This window comes from Chironomus tepperi, unplaced genomic scaffold (genome assembly GCF_022539635.2).
Source record: "Chironomus tepperi strain 1889 unplaced genomic scaffold, CSIRO-AGI_Ctep_v1 contig_85, whole genome shotgun sequence".
Lineage (NCBI taxonomy): Eukaryota > Metazoa > Arthropoda > Insecta > Diptera > Chironomidae > Chironomus > Chironomus tepperi.
In genome coordinates, this window is record NW_027226207.1 from 1,448,406 (window position 1) to 1,468,727 (window position 20,322).

Consider the following 20,322-nt stretch of genomic DNA (forward strand, 5'->3'; position numbering starts at 1 on the left):
ATTCTCAACTCTTTTGTTCCTACCTATCTACATTTCCAACTTTCGTCTGATTTTCAATTATTTTTTATGTTTTGTTGGATATTCTTCTTATGTTTTCACAGAAACATCATGTTTTTATCATCGCAATTACTTCTGTCGCACTATTTACAATTGTTTATGGTTTATAATATCTCTCTTGTTTGTCGGTTGTCATAGACATAAGAGAGCTTCCATATTTTGTTGTTTTTAAACTTCAAACCAATGAAAATGTCATGACTTTTTATCAAACTATTGAATGTGGATGAAGCATAAATTTATTGGGAAAGCTGCAAATGTTTTTGAAACTAAGCTGGTATAGCTGATTGTTGCATGACATTTCAGCTTTAGGAATATTAAAGTGTCGATCTGTGTATCCTGTGGTGGACTATGTCTCGCTATTGGGTCTAAACCAGAACTTCAACATAGTTATCATTGAAATTAAGCACCAAATCCAGCATTTCAATCTTCACAAAGCATCCTCTATCTACCTAACTCCTAGGTAAGTATAATGATAAAGTAACAATGGGAAGCATTTCCTATGAAATCTTGGTGTGAAAATTCCATCTGCAGTTCCACAATAAATCATCTTTTATGAAAATTATGCGAAAAATCTGTATGCTGAAAGATTCAGCATTTTAATAAAAATGAATCATCAGATGAAATACTTTAAAAATATTAATATCTGGAGAAGACAGAGTATTTCTAATAATTTCATCAAAAATGCAGCAACATGCCATGCTTAAGGAATTTTTTAATTTTAAATGAAGGTGAATGCTTTGAATGGTAAAAGTGACATCGACTTTAAGGCAAAAGAAATGAAAATTGTGGAAATTTTGCAACCGCGATTCTGAAAATTTGTTTGACATAAAAAGCAGCCAGCAAGTTCAGTCGAAATGAAAGGTTGCAAAAAAATTGCTACAAGCATGAAAAAGTTAGGCAGCAAATTTAAAAGCATACCATTTATTTTATGCCGGTACCACCAGAACTTCTTGTCCTTATTTAAGTTTAAAATAAAATATGGATTGAAAAAGGAAAATTCTTCGTGCATAAATATTGGAAGTACGCTTTTCTTCATGTTATTAAGTAGGTATGTAAATTTCTGTTTAATGGGATCCGTAAGGAACTGATTCTCATTATGTTGTTTAAATTACAATTCAAGGATGTACACGAATTGGATATATAATGACTTAATATGTGTAACTGGCCGGAGATTGAAGTCAACTTTGATTCTGGATCTGAAAATTGACTTGACTGTAAATGAAATTCAGGTTGACTATTAGTTTTGGGTAATGCTGGGCTTACCCTTCTCGTGATCCAAAGCCTCCAATTCCTGATTCCAAGTGCAATCCTATCTTTATCGACAGTTCCTTTCCTTGAGTTCATTGGACGTCCTTGTGATCTTTTGCCATTCACAAAGTCAGACTTGAAAGCTCATGCAATTCTAATGGATCCTTAGTAGAATCGAACCAAATTCCTCGAAATGTCAATTTATAAATGTAAATTCAACCTCAAATAAGGTTAAAGAATCCAATACAGCATCATCAGAGTTAACTGTGTATATCAATTTATCAAGATATATCAGATACAACAATGACAGATTCATCATCAATAAACAATACACTTCGATATCAATCATTTGACAAATATTCTAAAAATATGTTTGGAATTTAATCTAGCTAGATATCAACCCACATAAAAATTTTACAGAACAAATTCCATTTTATGAAAACTTTTCATGCATCATTCAGTCACAGAACTTGAAAAAGATTTGGAAAGTTTAAGAGTTGTTTAAAAACAAACTGTCTGAAAGTGTTTTGCATTTAGAAAGCTTTTCCGTTCTTTCCTTTACATGGTTCTCTATTTCCACTAGAGATGTCAATACAAATACACAATATTTAGGGTATTTTAAATTATTCGAGGTTATGTCCAAAAACCATGCAAAATACTAAATTCTGGACATTGCTAGACATAAGAAAGATTGGTCTGCTTAAGATTCATATTTTGGATTTTGTAGATGAATTGGAGGATTCGCAGAGAATTTGAGTATTTGGATCCCGATACTAAATATCCAATTAATTGACATCCCTAATTTCGAGCTTTAGAATCGATTGTTGTATTTATCTTCACGTCTGATGTAAGTGAAATGAATGGGAAAATGAAATTGAAACTTTTTTTTTTCTCCATTTCCGATGCTAAGCACTTCCATATATTAGATTTTAAATCACTCTTTGCGAATATGCTTCAAGATATCTTCGCTCCTTTTTGACTCAATTCTTCATCATAAAGAATTACTTTTCGGTGATGCTATGCATTTTGAATAATTTAACATCCATGAATGAGCTACAGTACTGTGAAAAGTGATTATTAGTTAAAATATTAATTAACTTCGTGAGATGGAATAATGGAATTATTCATGTACTTAACTCTATTTCGGATGTAACTTGAGATAGAATTCGGAAGCATCTTTTTGGATCAAAAGTTTTCATAGCTTTGTCATGTCCGGCATTTTTGATTATCTGATTTATATTGAATTATCGACTGAGTCATATAAGGGATCACTAAGGTAGTTCCTCTTGAGCTGTACGGCCAGCAAAGTAAGTATCAGGCAGTCTAACCTCAAACTAGTCTACAACGTAGTCAACTCTGCAACAACCCATTCTATTGACAGATTATTCACCAGTTAAGTGCAATATCTCGTGCAGTATACATTCAACATCATGGAATTGCATGCATCTAAATCAAAAGGAATTCCAGTCCAAAAATACCTCAAGTAACCTTTATCTTTCCGTCTTAAATCTTTCAAAATAAACATAGCTCATTCTAAATTGCTTTAATCGTAACAAACAAGCAACAATAAAACTTTAAAGCCATGAAAATGTCTGCAATAACTTCTGATGACACTTTTATACTTGTTTAATTCGTAAAGGGCACGAAGAGTGAAATGAGTAAAAATAATAAAATTATAAAGAAGCAAAACGGAAAGCTTCGTAATTTTCGGGGAAGTAGCTTTATAAAAATCTCATGAATATAAACAAAGATTGTATAGACGGCAACTTGCTTAATGTGGAACAACAGAAAGGCAAATTTTCATGTTTTTTAAATATTTTTTGTGTACTTCTTTTTATTCCTTATCCTTCCACACACAAAACTGCCTAAATAGTCGTTCCACAGTAATTTGTTTGGGTGAATAAAAATAAAAATGTATAGTAAAAGAAGACACTGACTGGTAGGAGAAAATGATAATCTCTAATGCAACAGCTAAATTATACCTGAAAAAACATTATTGCGATTTCCTAATGACTTGCTTTTTAAATAACCATCAAGATTCTCATCATCTGACAAGATTCGGAATTGTTTCTTATGTATCGTTACGTACATGTGTGCAGGGTGTGTCTGGAAGCTTTTAAGGGAAGTATCAAGATGTCTTTACATTTTGTGTGGAATCACTGTTCAGTTTACTAAATGATTCAGCAAGTTATGTTATGTCTGTAGACTGTTGACTTGGTTTTTTGGGTATATAATGTAAGATAACCTCCTTAATCCAGTTTGGATTCGATTATGTTCACACAGTACAAAGATGACAAGCATTCTGATCTGAATCTATGTGTTTATGATGCCAGGTTCTTGAGTATATCCTAGAAAACACCAAATACTCACAAAATCTACTTCTGGATCAAATGAAAAGGAAGCCAGCATCTCTAGAACAACTCTGGATAAGCATTCACATTTTATGTCTCGTGGCTAAGTTACTCGTATTCCTGTTTTAGTGGGATGAACGTGAATCTCTTAGCAAAAAACAGCATAAAGTATTGTTAGTGTTTTTCTTATAGTTTGAGGGCATTTTACGGAATAACGAAGAACTAAATGGAATAAGAAGAATTATGAGGGTTTTCCTTGGATCAGAATATTCAATGACCATTAGATAATCCTTCATTCTTTTACTTCTTCGTATATGCAAATCCCCAAAGAGAAGCGGAGACTATGGAAATGATGAGCATTCTTCAATATTCACTATGGATTCATGAACAGTACATAAATATCAAATAACAAAAGGAAGGAAAGGAAGAAAAATCCTCAATGTGTCGCTTCAACATCATTATTGTGTCGTAATCATAATTTCCTTTACACGCACACAGATCTATAGCACTAGAGTGCCTGTTAGATTTACATTTGCAATAAATCACGACATTCGTGTATTATAAATCTTTCATTTTTTTCTTTTTTTGCTTCTTCCTGTTCCGTATATTCACCAAAAAATGAGAGAACTGGTGCTTCGGCATATACAATGCCCGATAATGCAAATCAGATAAGAAAACCCATGCTATAAAATTTAGGCACTTTAATACAAGAAATAATTTATAATGTGATACATTTTTCTTCATGCCCTTAAGCTAGCAATTTTACTGAAGCTTATGGACAGAAGTTATCGATTTTTAATCGCTTTACGAAATAAAGTATTTAGGTACCGATAGAGGAAGAAAAGAATTTTATGCAAATCTTATTCACCTTTCAATTCACGTACGAGGAAGATTGAAAGGCGAAAGGAAGTACGAAGATCCTTAACTGTTAGTTTATTAAGGCGTTTATAAGCTGCTGGATGAAAATATAAAATTTGATGATTTTTTGATGCTTGATTAATGACATCAATTGATATAACTAAAGGAAGATTGTTGGAATCACTTCTGTAACTTGTAAATGTAGGAACTTATAAGCCCCAAACAGGAAATAAGATCTAGTTTAGTGAATAAAGATCAAATATTAACTAAACATTTCTATGTAGGGGACTAACAGCCATTAATGAGGAAAATTAAGAAACTGTTGTTGCATAAATAATTTGAATATCAAAAATCCGTTACGAACCAAATAATCATCCAACCGTCATCTCTCTTGCTAATTCTAATTTGACTACCTTGAATCCAATTTACCATCACTAAATATTCCAAACTGAACAAAAATCTACGACATATCATCTCAACAACTTTACATTCGCCAGAAAAGGACTATAATCTGATGAAAGAATTCTCTCTCTTCTCTATTGAGGTCCACTCGAGGGGAAGATGGATGGATTCTTCATACACAATAAGATTTCATTTTTCTTGTTAAGATTTCAACTTTTTTTCTTCATCTCAAAAGGCTGTTCTAGTTGTCATTTCTTGTAACATTCCTAAACAAATGTTTAAGAATGTATTGTGAAGTTGAGCTTTGAGTTTAAGCACGTGTAAAGACACTGAAAGATATTTTAGGAAAAGAGTTTTTTTGGCGGATGTGCTTATTTTTGAGAAAAGTGCTTTATATGATTTTCTAAGAATTTCCATAAATGTTACTGCGACATAAGGAACTTGCTTTGTAAGCAATAAGAAACTTAAAAAGATCATAATACTTTGATTCATACGAAATTTCGTTAGCTGTGGATTTCTATGAATTAATTAAAATTATCTCATATGTGCTTGCTCCCAAAAATGGTATTACGTTTCAACTATAAAGCATGTGATGAGTTTCTTATCAGCACATGCTTTTTGATTATGGCGTAATTCTTCTTTGACAATGAATATATAAATGAGATGATTTTCTATGGCTACAAATTACTTTTAAAACTAATTTTAAGGAATATAGACATATTAAAATGAAGACAGTATTTATAGTTTTAATTAGTATTTTAGTTTGAGTTTTTCATATTAGGAAGTGCTAGTAAGTTGAAGTTTAGCAAAAACTTAATCACAAATTACATCTAAAAACCAGTGCTCGAAGTATACTTTGATTTTGTATGAAAAAGTCGACTCAAATCGACTCGACACAATTTATACGAAATTAGAGTCTACTCTGAGCTCTGCTTAAAACTCAACAACTGCTGTCAGTGATAGCTGCTCGAAAGTCGTTGGAATCCATTCCCAAGCGGAACTATGTTTGGATTAATTACCGAAGTTGATTACATTAAGAATGTCTTCTGAGGGTTCTTGAAGTTGCTTCAAGATTACTCGGGAATGTCACGATCTCGAGAATTGTCCAAGCGGAAAGTTAACCTCTTGCAAAGTATTGTTACTCATGAACATCACTTTTTATTTCTTTCAGGTCCAACTGACAATATTCTAAATATTGGAATCAGTGAAAGCTCAAGAAGTTCCTCAATGGAGAGTGAAAGCTTCAGCACAAGAGAATGCTTCTATGGTTCGATTGGACTTTGATTAGAATGATCCAATTTAATTGATGATCAGACCAATCAACAGAACAATATGGTGACAAGCAATCTATTCTCTAATTTCACACATTATTAGTTAAGATAACTTAAAATGCAAATGTCTGCAAATATCGGAAATTATCATAAGAATCTTATAACAACGACATTAAGGAACTCCATATCCATATGTATGTCAAGTCATTAATTTATAAAGCAAGAATTATTGTAGCATAATCTTTAACTAAATCAATAAATCGACAATCTTGCAGATTTAGAATATTCCATTAAATACAAATTGACATAATATTCCCCAAAAGCATATTCCGGAATCAGCAAATCACCTTCGAACAAAAAGGGAAAATATTCATAAAATTACATCTATTAACACATATTGAGTCCTTCACAAGAAGAAAAAAAAAGGGATAAGTAGATCCTTTCCTACATAAAGAATGTGTTCCAGTTTCATTGTCATAATAATGATATTGTTTCTTCATTGATTTTTCGTTCCTCTTCCATTTTATTCTATAGTTTATCAATATCAAAACCTTTCATGTATCATATCAATGGTGTCTTGATCTCCATAAAAGCATTATCCCAATATACATACAGTGACATACATTTATTGTAGAAACATCCATCAATCAATAAACATTGTTTCTCCATAATTCAAAACTTTTCAGCTCTCCTTTTTTGTGCTTCAAAGTGATGCTGATAGTGTACATCAAGTAGAACGGTGACCTAACGAGTTTAGTGAAACACTATATATGGGTTTTTTGTGCTAATTTGTGAAAACAAGAAAACAACTTTTAAAAATTTTGTGAAGGTTCCTGCACCGAGATATGAGCATTTAAAGATGCAATTTTTGACGTTCTGGAAGTCAAAATGTAACTCCAACATAACAGCACCAAAAAATTTGAAACTTTGCTGTTATTTTGTAAATAAGCCAAAAAAAAATTTTCAAAAAAGTTCCGCTACAGAGTTATATCCATTTTTCGATTTAAGTGCCGAAAAAGTAGTGAAAAAATCGAAAAATTTTCACACTTTTTAATGTGAAATCTACAAACCTTCACCAAAATTCTTTAAATTTTGCCTGTTTTTTGTGCAAGAATTGCCTAACAAAATAAGCATAAAATAATTTTTGGATGTAGCTTATGTGGTAAGATATAGCCGTTTTTGCAACCTAAACTCAAAAAATTCAAAGTTTTTTACAATTTTGCATGTAAATTACGCAAGACTTTACCAAAATTTTTGAAAATTCTCCTGAATATTGTGCATATATTAATTGTTCATAAAAAGTTTAGTAAAATATAATTTTTTGATTATATATAGAAATATAGCCATTTTCCTCTCCAAGATAGCGAAAAAGTTAGATTTTTTTTAGATTTTTAGCTCTAATTTTAACAGGAAGTAACAAAAATTTTTGTAACTTTGTCTGATTTATTTGCAATCATTACTAAATGAAACAAAAAAAGTTTCATAAATTTTAATTAAGATTTGCATTTCTGAGAGTTAAAATATGAAAAAATAGAGATTTTTAATAGGGTAAAGAATATAATTTTTGTGGTAATTCCAATCTTCAAGATTTTAAAAGTTCATAACTTTTCACGTGTTAATTCTTTTAGGACAATTTCTTCGGCAAAATATTAAGGAAACAAGGAAATTTACTATAAGCTATGCAAAATTTATCCTAAAATAACAGTTTTCGTGAAAAACTGATTTTATTAGTGAATATAATTTTTGTGGTATGAAATATAATTTTTGTGGTAAAAAAATATAATTTTTGTGGTAATAATAAATTGAGGATTTCTAGCTTAATTCTTCAAGGAGATTACCTAAATTTATTAACAGACTTATATTCAACTTATTTGAGTTCAATTTAAGTCTGGAAAGTACGTGGAAAATGATAAATTAACTAAAAAATATTTGAAAAAAATTTAACGAATTTTTAAATTTTAAATAAGATAGGGGAGCATCAACCTTAGGGAAAAATCAACCAAAAAATCTCTTAGAAAAAATACCACAAAAATTATATTTTTTTACCACAAAAATTATATTCAATGTTTACATATTTTAAATGTGTTTTTTTAGTTAAACTAATTAACTTTAACTGTTTAATACTAATTATTGTGAAAATATATGGTTTGTTTTATCATATTAGTCCACTTCCTAAATGAATCAGTGATAATTCCTTAAGAAAATATTTAATTGAAAATTGTAGTAAAAACTTGAATTTTTAGGGTAAATTTTTGGATCGATAAAACTTAGTTATAGTAAGGTAAAAGCTCCATAAAACTAAACATATATCATTTTAATAGCATTCTTTCATAATTTATTTAACTTTCTGGAAGTGAAAAGCAGTTTAAAATAGAATTTCCAAATAAATGTCAATACCACAAAAATTATATTACCACAAAAATTATATTCTTTACCCTACTTTTTTACACCTTCATATATGAAAAAAATTGCCATAATTTTTCAAATAAATTTTTTTCAAAAAATCTTTTTGCTTTGTTTTATTAAGTAATGTTTGCAAATAAATCAGACAAAGTTACAAAAATTTTTGTTACTTCCTGTTAAAATTAGAGCTAAAAATCTAAAAAAAATCTAACTTTTTCGCTATCTTGGAGAGGAAAATGGCTATATTTCTATATATAATCAAAAAATTATATTTTACTAAACTTTTTATGAACAATTAATATATGCACAATATTCAGGAGAATTTTCAATAATTTTGGTAAAGCCTTGCGAAATTTCCATGCAAAATTGAAAAAAACTTTGAATTTTTTGAGTTTAGGTTGCACGGGAAAACGGCTATATCTTACCACATAAGCTACATCCAAAAATTATTTTATGTTTATTTTGTTAGGTAACTCTTGCACTTTAAAAACAGGCAAAATCCATTAAAAATTTTCAGCTCTGAAGGTTTGTAGATTTCTTCATTAAAAAGTGTGAAAATTTTTCGATTTTTTCACTACTTTTTCGGCACTTAAATCGAAAAATGGATATAACTCTGTAGCGGAACTTTTTTGAAAATTTGCACAAAATAACAGCAAAGTTTCAAATTTTTTGGTGCTGTTATGTTGGAGTTACATTTTGACTTCCAGAACGTCAAAAATTTCTTTAAATGCTCATATCTCGGTGCAGGAACCTTCACAAAATTTTTAAAAGTTGTTTTCTTGTTTTCACAAATTAGCACAAAAAACCCATATATAGTGTTTCACTAAACTCGTTAGGTCACCGTTCTACTTGATGGACACATGCTGATATGCTTTGAATTTCAATTTTTCTTTATTTCCATGTTCTTTTAACTGCCAACCCCTATTTTAAAGAGATGTACATTCATATATGTATATGAATACATTCATTGATAAAGTAAAGAAGAAAAAAAAAGGAACTTGACGTGATGTGGCACAGTTCAAATTGTGTTCAATATGTAAAGCTATGCCTAGCATTTCTGACATGAATTTCTTAGAAAATCATTGATTAGATTTTGTCTATCGAATTTTATATTTTGGGATGTTTCTAGGAATGTGTTTCAATTTATTGGATCGGTATTAAAGTAGGCAGAGTGTTTTTAAGAGGGAATATGAGGAAATTCTAACTTCTTGTTAAGGATTAGGTTTTAACGCTCATTTGAATTTCAAATTGTATTTCTCGCTACATTTAGTTGATTTTCCCTTGAATAGTTGTTAACCCAAATATTAATTTAGTTTGCTTACTATCGTCAAACATTAAAAATCATGTCCTTTTAGACTAACTTTATCGTTCCTTTAATTCAGTACATTGTAAAGCTTTAAGACATAGCTTATGATTATCATAATAATAATTAAAAATGAATTATGTTAAGAACTGAAAAATATGTTTACTACGATCTTTCACAAAATTTTTATTGGATTCAAAAATTATGAATTTTGACAATAGCTGTAAAATGTCGGAACAATTTGTATCTGAAAACATCCAAATGATACTAAAACCCCTCGTTAAATGTTATATTTGCCTATAAAATGTATTTTTTTGTCAAACTCAGCAAGAATAAAACGATTTTTTAATAAATAAAATTTGAGATTTGTTCTTAACATTTTTACCCTTTTACTTTTTATGTAGACGGGAAATTACCAATTCTATGCGCAACATGATGCGCTACGTAAATATAAGAAAATGTAAAAATATTTATGTTACTTTAATATTCTGCCATAGTAGCATCCTTGTCGTAAATAAGCAAGTGATTCTTCGTACGTAGTTTATTTGCTTTTGTACATCATATTTATTGGAAATTGCTGATTATGCGAAAATCATCTCCCTATTTTTACCTGCAACAGTCAAGAGATTTGATTACAAAAAATATTATTTTAGTACTGAATACTGAAATCAAGGATTTTAAAAGTTGAGCTTTTTCAGAGGAATTTCACAGCGATGACAATTTTTTTGATTCTGAATAAGTCATGAATGAGAATTTTTGGTTTTGGTTTCGGATTAAGATTAAAATTGCGTAATTTATTCTAAAATTTATTTGAATATAATTGGGGACTTTTTAAAATTCAAAAGCTTTTGAAAAAAAAATTTACTTTTCCAGATTTCAATGAAAAATTTCAGGTTTTTAGATTTTTCAACAGTTAAAAGTTCAGATTTCAAATTTTATAAATCAAAGCATTTTCAAATATTTCCTAAATGTAATTTAACTAAGCATTTTTTCCAAATTTAAAATGTCAATTGAAATGGGACTATAGCTCAGTGGTAGAGCATTCGACTGCAGATCGAGAGGTCCCCGGTTCAATCCCGGGTGGTCCCTAGTATCTTTTTTGCTCCTTTTTTGAATTCTTTGTAATAAGTCAGATTTCTGGAATTCCTTTTAATTGCTAATCTTGTGATTTTTTTTCCCTCAAAATAATGACATTCCTAATTGTACGTAATAGAATGTTTCATTCCAAAATTAAAAAGTCTGACATTTTTAAGCAGTAAAATTCAAATATTAATTCCCTCATTGCCATGCAATCAGTTCAACATTAATACGCAGCACATGATTAGTTGCTTAAAAATTCATAAGCTTTTGAATTAAGTGAATATTTAAATTTCCTTTTTTTTTATCAAAATAGAACCATTATGATAATGGATTTTTCACACAAATTTCAACCTTCCATAAACTTTCTCTTGTATCCCCGATCCCCCAAAAAAAATCATAAAAAAGCACTTGCACTTAAAGCTGAAGTAGAAAAAACTTTTAAATCATAAAGCTAAACTATAATCAAATAAAAGAGTTTTAAACACCAAGATGTTTTCAGTATGCTGCATTTACCTGTACGGTACATGTGTATGGGGAATTAAGTAAGGGAATTACGTGCATGCACACATACCAGGAAGTCTTATTTGCCAATTATCATATTTGTATAATAAATTATGCATGACGCTATGCCAAGGAGCTTAAATTCCCACAAAAGAGATAAAATTTCTCTTGAAAGTTCATAGAGAATGCATGATACATATGAGCATCATATAGGAACTTCTACATATTTTATTTTTAAATTCTTCCTTTTATTTCATGTCAAAAGCATTATTTTAAATGGATTTAGAAAAAAAAACATAAACTGCATCCTTATTTTCCTTCTTGCAAACAATATAAAACATTCTTCAAATAGTCCGGAAGTATTTTGTGTTCTATAACATCTATTAGATGCTGCTTATTTAATTTGGAAAACTTTTTCGGAACTGTCGTTTTCATTTTGTGGCTATGCAGAAAGAAGAAAGTTGCAGACAAAAAAATCATAAAAATTAATTTTATTTTGTTTTAAAAGCATAAAGAAGTTTATGCTGCTTTAAAATTAGGTTTTATAGAGTTTTAACACCTCTTTTATTTTGAGAAAGTTAAGGGTGATATACAGCATAATTAGAGTTTTTAACTGGATGTTTTGGATGCTCTTTTATGGTTTGATTCTCACAGTTTTGATGCATAAAAGTTAGTCATTTTGTAAATATTTAAAGGAACTCGGAAGCGTAATGATGTTGACCTTAATTAGGCACTTATTGGAACACTGCAGTATCATGTATTCGAGTCTCGATATGGAAATTACGTGTTACTTATCTCGCTGGTTGCACAGGTCATCTGTGATCCATGCTCTCTCTCTCAGTTGGTGTCTAAAACTGGTTCTTTACCTGAAAGACATAAGACAATTCTCAGTACCAAATGCTCCAACTGTCTCAATCAACAGCCTCTCTCCAAAAGTTCGCCCTCCTTCTTGCAACTTTGGAACTAAATGTATTTATAATGAAGCTTTAAGCTGCTTAAAGTCTTCTTCATATGAAAACAAATCAATACTCTTAAACATACATATCATTACCAATAGGATGCACCTAGTGAGGCATGATGTGACATCTCCCAGCATGTATAATTCCTATAAATATCTCAAAAATTCCTCAAAAGTTAAATCAATTTTCATAATCTTCAAAAACAATTAAGGAACGTTTAAATAATTTTTGTGTATGAATTATCAAAGCAAGCAATGAGTAAACGAAGCATAAAATGCTCAGAATATAAAGTTAAATGCTTAATCTTAAATCGATTATTTCGTATATAATTTATGGAGCAGCAAAAAGATAAAAAGTTTCCATTTATACAAGAATTACTAATCCACAAGCATCCTGACTATTCTAACAATTGAATATGGCATGTATAACATAAGGCACCATCCATTTATCTGCGGTGAATATTCATCATTAAACCATAAGGGTGTTAAATTAAATAGTTACGAAGTAGATTTTTAAGCACTTCCATATTGTCCTTTGTTTTACATAAATAATATTGTGTTCATTTCATGTACAATCTAGTAACATCTTCTTGTTAATATACAGTCTCATGTATGTTCATTCCTTTCCTGTTACCGTAGAGCATCAGAATTGTGTATTAATTTTTGTTATCTCTTCCACTTTAGATTGTATAACAATTTAATATTCTTAAAAACCATAAACAATTCAACACCAGTTTTATAGTGAACACCTCCCACTTGTTGTATGCCTCGTTCCTTATTTTTTTTTTATTCATTTCATATCTCTCGTTTGCTGGCTTTAAACATTTGGATCTTTTATGATATTTTCATAAAATATATAAAACATTTGTATAGTAAGGCAGACCTCCAGCAAAGTAATTTTTATTTCTCGACCTTTTAATCAATAATACAGAAATTCGGCATATGATAAAACGTTCTTTCCATTTTCACACATATGCACGCACTCATATATAAGTTTGGAAACTTCATCAACATTTGTTGCGGATGTTTGATGATGAGTGAGGAGAAGGCATCAACATTCAAGGCCAATTCTCTTCTACTTCTCCGAAAAATTAAGAACCTTTCTTTGCTTTTTTGTTAGCAAATTTTTTTTTCGTCCATGGAATGAAACTTAATATTTTTGGTACTTTTTGTCCAATCGATTGAAGATGAAAGTGTTGTGTAAAGATCTTTTTTTTTGTCTTGAAGAAAGGATGAATAAATCTAAATTTAAGGAAAAAAAAGTATCTTGGATCTTTTGTTCTGATATTGAATATCAATGTTCTCTTTGATAAATTCAAAGTAATACTGGTTGAATGGATGTACGGCAATTTTTGAGGAGGACAATTTCTAAGAGTTTTATATATAAAGTTGTATTTGGTTCAAGTTAGCATACTTCCTGAGTGGACAAAATGACAGAAAAAGCAAGTCCAGAAATCGTGCAAGAATACGATACACTGGGTAAAGGTAAGTTAAAGTCTAGTTAATGACTGGCTTTGACGGTTTTTTGTCAACTCTAGCTTGAAATGATTCACACTAAAGAATAAATACGGTCCGAAGGGTCGGTTCAAAATATTGAGTCATTTAATGATGGTTAAGGACAACTTTCCATGAAATTAGACACGAAACTGGAAAATAGTCATTGCTTACGCTAAGACATAGTTTAGCTAAACATCAACTTTGTATCTTCGATATGAAATGATGTCAAAAATTCAACCCCCTTTCCTCCTGAACGAAACAGTTGAATGGCCCCAAATCCAGTCCCTGGTTACCCCCGATGCCCATAAATATTCCACTTCCTTTGTTCCGGAATGTCTTTGAAATAATATTCCAAAAATATCAATAAAGCGATCTGATTTGTGATAAAAATAAATTTGTCAGTCATATTAAATTTGTGATCATATCAGAGTAATGTTAAGGTAAAGCTGACTTACGTTTCAATTCGTAGAACTGATTTGACTAGATTTTGCTGAAAAAATTTTTTGATTGAAATTTATTATTAATCTATGGATTTATTGAAGCTGAAATGTTGACGAGTCTAAAAATAAAGACATCCGAACGAACTCAAAGCAGTCATTTCATACTTGACGAAGTGAAAAAGTTTTGCAAAAATTTTCCAACATAAAGTCATCACAATCAATATTCATACTCTCAAATTATCATAAATAACAAGCAAAAGTTGTCGCATGTCATCATCATTTGCTTCAAAAACTCACAAAAAAGTTCCACAAAGTTCAATATCTCAAAATTAATAGAGATAATATTCCACAAAACAGTACTTCTTTTGAACTTCACTTCTTCCTCTTCTTGACTCTCACCAAAAGTCCATCACATGCTCTTCTGTCTTCTTCTTTTACATCCAAAACTTCTGTCGGTAAAACGGCACCTAATTTAGGCTTTCATCACTATGCTTTTTGGCAAAAATTTGTTCTGTTGAGAATAAAATGTAAGCATGAGCCGACAACACTGTTTGCCTTGCCACATGCAGAATCTCATCAAATGAATTGATGCTTTTAAATATTTATAAAAATTTATGTTGTGAAACACAGGCAACACAGAAAGCCGGCAGAGAATCTTTCATTAAAGCAAAGCGAGATTTTCGCAATAATTTTTTGAATGTTACAAATTTGCCTGGCAAGATTGGCAAGAGCAGGTAGGAGAATTTGTTGTTATACACAGCATATAAATTAGTAGTGAATTATTATGGATGTTTGGGTACAAAGCGCATTTTTTGAGATTCGAATTCTTAACTTTTCGATTTATTTGCTGGATCAGGACAGTGATGGGCAACCTATGTGCCGCGGCACATTTGATTGTCGTATTTTGGATATGCTGTATGCGATTTCGGTCGAGTCATACTACCAAGATGTGCCTCAAAAACAATAAGGTTGTTCACCACTGTATCTAAAGATACAAAGTCATATAGTCAGCCAAACATATCATCACCATCATCTACCCATCCCATCCCTAAACATGCACGCGAAAAAAAAAATTACTGACGATAAAGAAAGAAAATTTAAGTCGCTCGCAGGCACAACAATTATTTCATCATTCCCAAACTCGTTCTCATTCTTGGCAAATTTTACCTTTTCAACATGATAATAGTTTTTAAGAAACTGATGCGAGAAGTTGTTAAAAACGGAAATAACAAATTTTTATGAGATATCGATCGATCGAATGTACGAAAAATAGGTGAAAATGACGGTGAACAAGTTGACACGTTTATCAGTGATGCGGTAATAAGAAGAAGCTAATGACTCAAGTAACATTTATTGATGTCAATAAATTGATGTAATGAGCAAGGAATCTGATGGATGTGGATGAAACAAATAAGAGATGTAATTACAGAAGAATTGATAAGCCCACGTTGTCTATTTATTCTGTGTCCTTTTTTTGTGTGTATATCCTTTCCTTTCATGTAATAATTGTAATCATGCAACCACGACATGCGTAAAATTACGCACTGCCACCTTTCTCATGTGGCTTATGAAATATTCATCAAGATTCAATTACGCGTAACGTTCAAAAATAATATGTGATCATATGAGCGGCGGGTGGCATGAAAAGGTTAAAATGATGTGATGGATCAGGGTTGTTATGGAATAAATTGAATTAATTTTTATTTTTCTGTGTACATAAAGATGTAAAGGAACATTTTTATTTGATCTACTTCCATAGAAATGATGAATGTTTTTGGATGTTTTTCCGGTCAGTTTATTTCACTTTGAACTAGCAATATACAAGCTTTAGCAAGTGTGGGTGTTGGAAAATCAATTGCAAAACTCATCGTCTGAGGATTGCCATTAAGGAAAATCCGTCTTTTGAATCGAAAGTAAATTGAATTTTCAGAAATTGACATTGACATTCTATTAAATTTAATCCTTAGGTCGGAATATATCAATAGCAGTCTACATGTCTTTAATACCTTTAATCTGTTAAATCGAATAGTACTAATCAATATATATCCATTAAACCTTTCGTTATGAAACCAATTCTGACAAGCTTATTTACCTTTTCAAGCTATCCCCAATTCTTGAAATCCCAACCGATGAACATTTTCATTTACCAATTTGTAGGTGTAAATACACACAATTCGTTGTAAAAAGGTATTTCTGATTGTATCACATAAACTTTTGGACATTAAATGTGACAAACAAAAGGACTTCCTATTTCCAATAAATAGAAATTTGACCTAAATTCCCGATCGACACAAGTTTATTTATGGCACAAAAATGGCGACCATCGGGATCCTAGTGGCAATTTTTATGGCATTCTAACATGGTGGGCGCCAGCAGACTGCCATGATCAATTTGTGTCACTCGGGATTAAAAATCAAACTGTTAATTAAATGACAATTATTTATTTAAAGAACAACTCTGACTGTAATAAAAGAAGCTTATTATATGTGTTAATATGTTACAATGTCGAGCGTCATATTTCAGAGCATCTACTTATCGATGCCTCAGCAAACATAATTTAATAATTTTTTTTTGGTTCCTCTGCATCAGAATAAATAAAAAAGGTGAAGAATTTCAATTAACAAATTTTCGTTTGCGTGCAGAAGTTTGCGAGCTTCAGAGAATGTAAATAACAGTTAATGGCAATTCTGATGCGAAGAGAGATGGGAAGATGATATTTGAGAATGAAATGTATCCAGATATTCATATGAATAATTTCTACTGTGCTGCACAAAAGGGAATTCGCAAAACAAACATGAAGAGCAAAAAGCAAGACGCGAAATATCGCAATTACGTCAAAAAAGAGTTTGAAGAACTGTGCATTAGCGTGTGCCATAATTCTCTTTTTAGGTGAAGCTATGAGGTCTGTGAATTGGGAATTGATGATAAAGATTTATTGAAAATTTTCGGATCAGCTGATTTGCCATTGAGATTTCGGATTTGACATTCAACATTGAACTTTTGTTGGAGTTCATGATCTGACAGAAGAGATTCTTATTCTTTGTATCAGAAAATTGAGTTGTGGATGATTTTTGAACATTTGAATGGCATTGATTTCTATCGAAATGATGTTTATGTTGGCAGAGCTTTATGATTGTCAATCAAATATTGGTAGATATTGGAAGTGGCAGGTATTGACAGATAGAGCCAGCTATAAGCGATTTCTAAGAGAGGTCATCAAAGGAGTGGACAAAAATACGTTATGACTAGTTGAAGGCAAGTCAATGTCAAGTTCAGTGGTGGGTATCCTGTGTGCCGCTGCACATTAGTGACTAGATTAATGACTAGTTCTTATTATGTTTGCGATCCGTAAATGATCAGCACATCCGAGAAAGTAAGCATAAAGTGCAATAAATTTTGATGCCTTCGATTTTTAAAGATTGCGACTTGTTTCCAATTGTCAATTACTCAATCAAATATTCAATTTCTTAATAAACCTAATATACTTATAATTATTTATAGAACAAAATTTTGAGTTCCTCCCACGCAAATCTCAAAAGCTAAATAAAAACATTTCTCAAATTTTAATGAATCTATAAACAAATTGGAACTGAAAGAATCTGAAGAAGAAATTCATTGAATGAAATTTTTTACGTAAATTAAGGTTTTCTTATTTTGTGTCTAGATGATTACCTGAACAAATTTACATTCTAAATCTATCAGTCATCAGAACACGTGTCTGCATTAGAATTTTAATATAATTTAATGGATTCAATTCATAATTCTATAAATATAATTTGGTAAGAAACAAGCTTGAGTGACGTCTTGTTTTTCTTACGGAAGTTTCCACGATGTTTTAATGTCTATTTTGGTGCGGAGAAAGAAAATGCTGTTGAAAAGGTCATAGTCGGGTGTACATAAGGATATAAACTCCTTAGCAGCCAAAAATATAAAGTTTCATCTAGTTTTTAATCAGCCTTTCCATGACGTCATTAAAATTCCAAAATAAATTTTATCAATTTAATGTCCTAATTATTTTGTTCAAGGACATGGCTGTTTCCTATCCGAATGGCACAAAATAATTTATAGTATAACTTTCAATGCTTGGGACCAGCACAAAATTGTACAAGATTTATAATGTTTGAAGCATTTATGGGCCGGTTATATTTTTTCATTTCTGATCCTTCAACCCTTCTTCCTTCTTCTTGTTCTTAAATGTAGCCATAATTTGCTGTCTAAAATCGAGGTCACTAGTTCCTAAAAAACAATTCTGTCCAACTTCAGAAAAAGTTTTCAATCAATTTTTTGTTTCAGATCCTTGAGTTGAGCACAACTTTGCCTCAATCCATAACAAACTTTAATTGTTTGCTAAACAGTTTTTTATTGTTCTGTTAATAATTTTTTCCTCTTCTTCTTCTTCCTTCTTTCCTTCTCAATTCAGTTTATCGATAGACAAGAAGAAAAAATTATTTATTGGATCTGTCTTATGCTTGACTAGTTTTTTATACTCATCCAATAAAACTCTTCTTTATAGCATGATGATGGTCTTGATAAAGATTAAAATTGAGATTTCTCTGAAGATTAAAAAGAAATACCTAAACTGCTAACATGTAGTATAAATAAAATCGATAATATTTTGAGGGTCGTTCATTTATTGCGTATCGACCTTAGGATTGAGTGAAGGGGGTTGATGGCAGGCTAGTGCGTGGTTGAGATGTTACGTTTCAAACAAGTCGGGTAGGGTCATGGGGTTCAAGTGGAGTGGAGTAGGTCTGACTAATTGCGTGAAGATTTACATGACCTTAATCATCATCCTCCTCCTCACTGCTTGACGGACTACAAATTTCATACGTTGCCCTATCTTGCTCATTCTTTGATGCGTCACAAAAATTCAACCCAAACTCACCTCTTCTCCCCTAAGAGCGTTACGTAATCAGCCACCGACCCCTTAATGTATCCACATTTTTGAAATCAATATTCATATGAAACGAGATCAAAATATCAAAAACAAAAGTACGCAAATTTCTCATATATATGCAAATTTCAAGGAAATATTTTTTTTTTAAAATTCCAAGAAATTCAATAAGGAATAAAAGATCGAGAAGGGAAACAAAACGAACAAAAATTCTTAATCGAAATCCATTTACGAAAGCGCAAAAAAAGAAAAGAGAAATGAAATTGAATTCTCAATAAAATAATCTAAAGGAGGCCCCTCAAAAAAATAAAAATAAGAGAGATGAATCTACAAAGATAACTAAAAGATTTCTGTTAGATATCCAAATATATTTCGTGAGATGCGGCAATAATGTTTTACATTTCGCGCTTTCTTTCCTTTTTTGTATCATCATTAGAGACTAAAAGTGAACCTTTTGTCGTTTGGAAGCTCAGGGTTGGGATCAAGTTGGGATTCATGGTCTGGAGTGGCAAGTTTGAATTGTTTAATTGGCACCTGTACATCAAGACTCTAATATAAGTGATGTATATGCTTCCTTCATCAGTCTTTACTTGATTTATCCTAGTTCAAGACCACAGAGTTCAAATTGATCTTATTGCTAATATTTAGTAAGATTTTTAGGTCTCTGGGGACTAAATTTGACTCAATTCCTCCTTCCCTGACTAGAATACATGGTATAACTTGAAGATATGTATAAAATCAGTTCCTATTGAAAATCAAAATGTCATATTTGTTTAGTTCCAACTCTTCCTTTAAATTTCCATGTCACTCTCCTAAAACAGAAAGGAAAGGAAGCAAAGAAATGTTAAAAGGACCAAAAACGAACACGGCAACGAAGAATAAGAAAAAAAAAATCTTTCGTATTAATTCAATATTAGATTACATTCAACCTTAGCATTCATCCAAGCATGAAAAAGAAAGTCAAGGCTATGGTACGTTTCGTTGAAAGAGCAAGAAGCTTAATTCACAGTTATTTGATGTCACATTTCCAAAATTACGTAAAATTTTAACTAAACCATA

The 20,322-nt window shown here is 30.9% G+C and overlaps 1 non-coding gene across 1 annotated transcript; it reads left to right on the plus strand.

Annotated features, from left to right (window-relative positions):
* The first annotated feature begins 10,910 nt into the window (after positions 1 to 10,910).
* Positions 10,911 to 10,982, plus strand: TRNAC-GCA (transfer RNA cysteine (anticodon GCA)). Its single transcript has one exon. It is a non-coding gene; the product is annotated as a tRNA-Cys (tRNA).
* Positions 10,983 to 20,322: the final 9,340 nt, after the last annotated feature.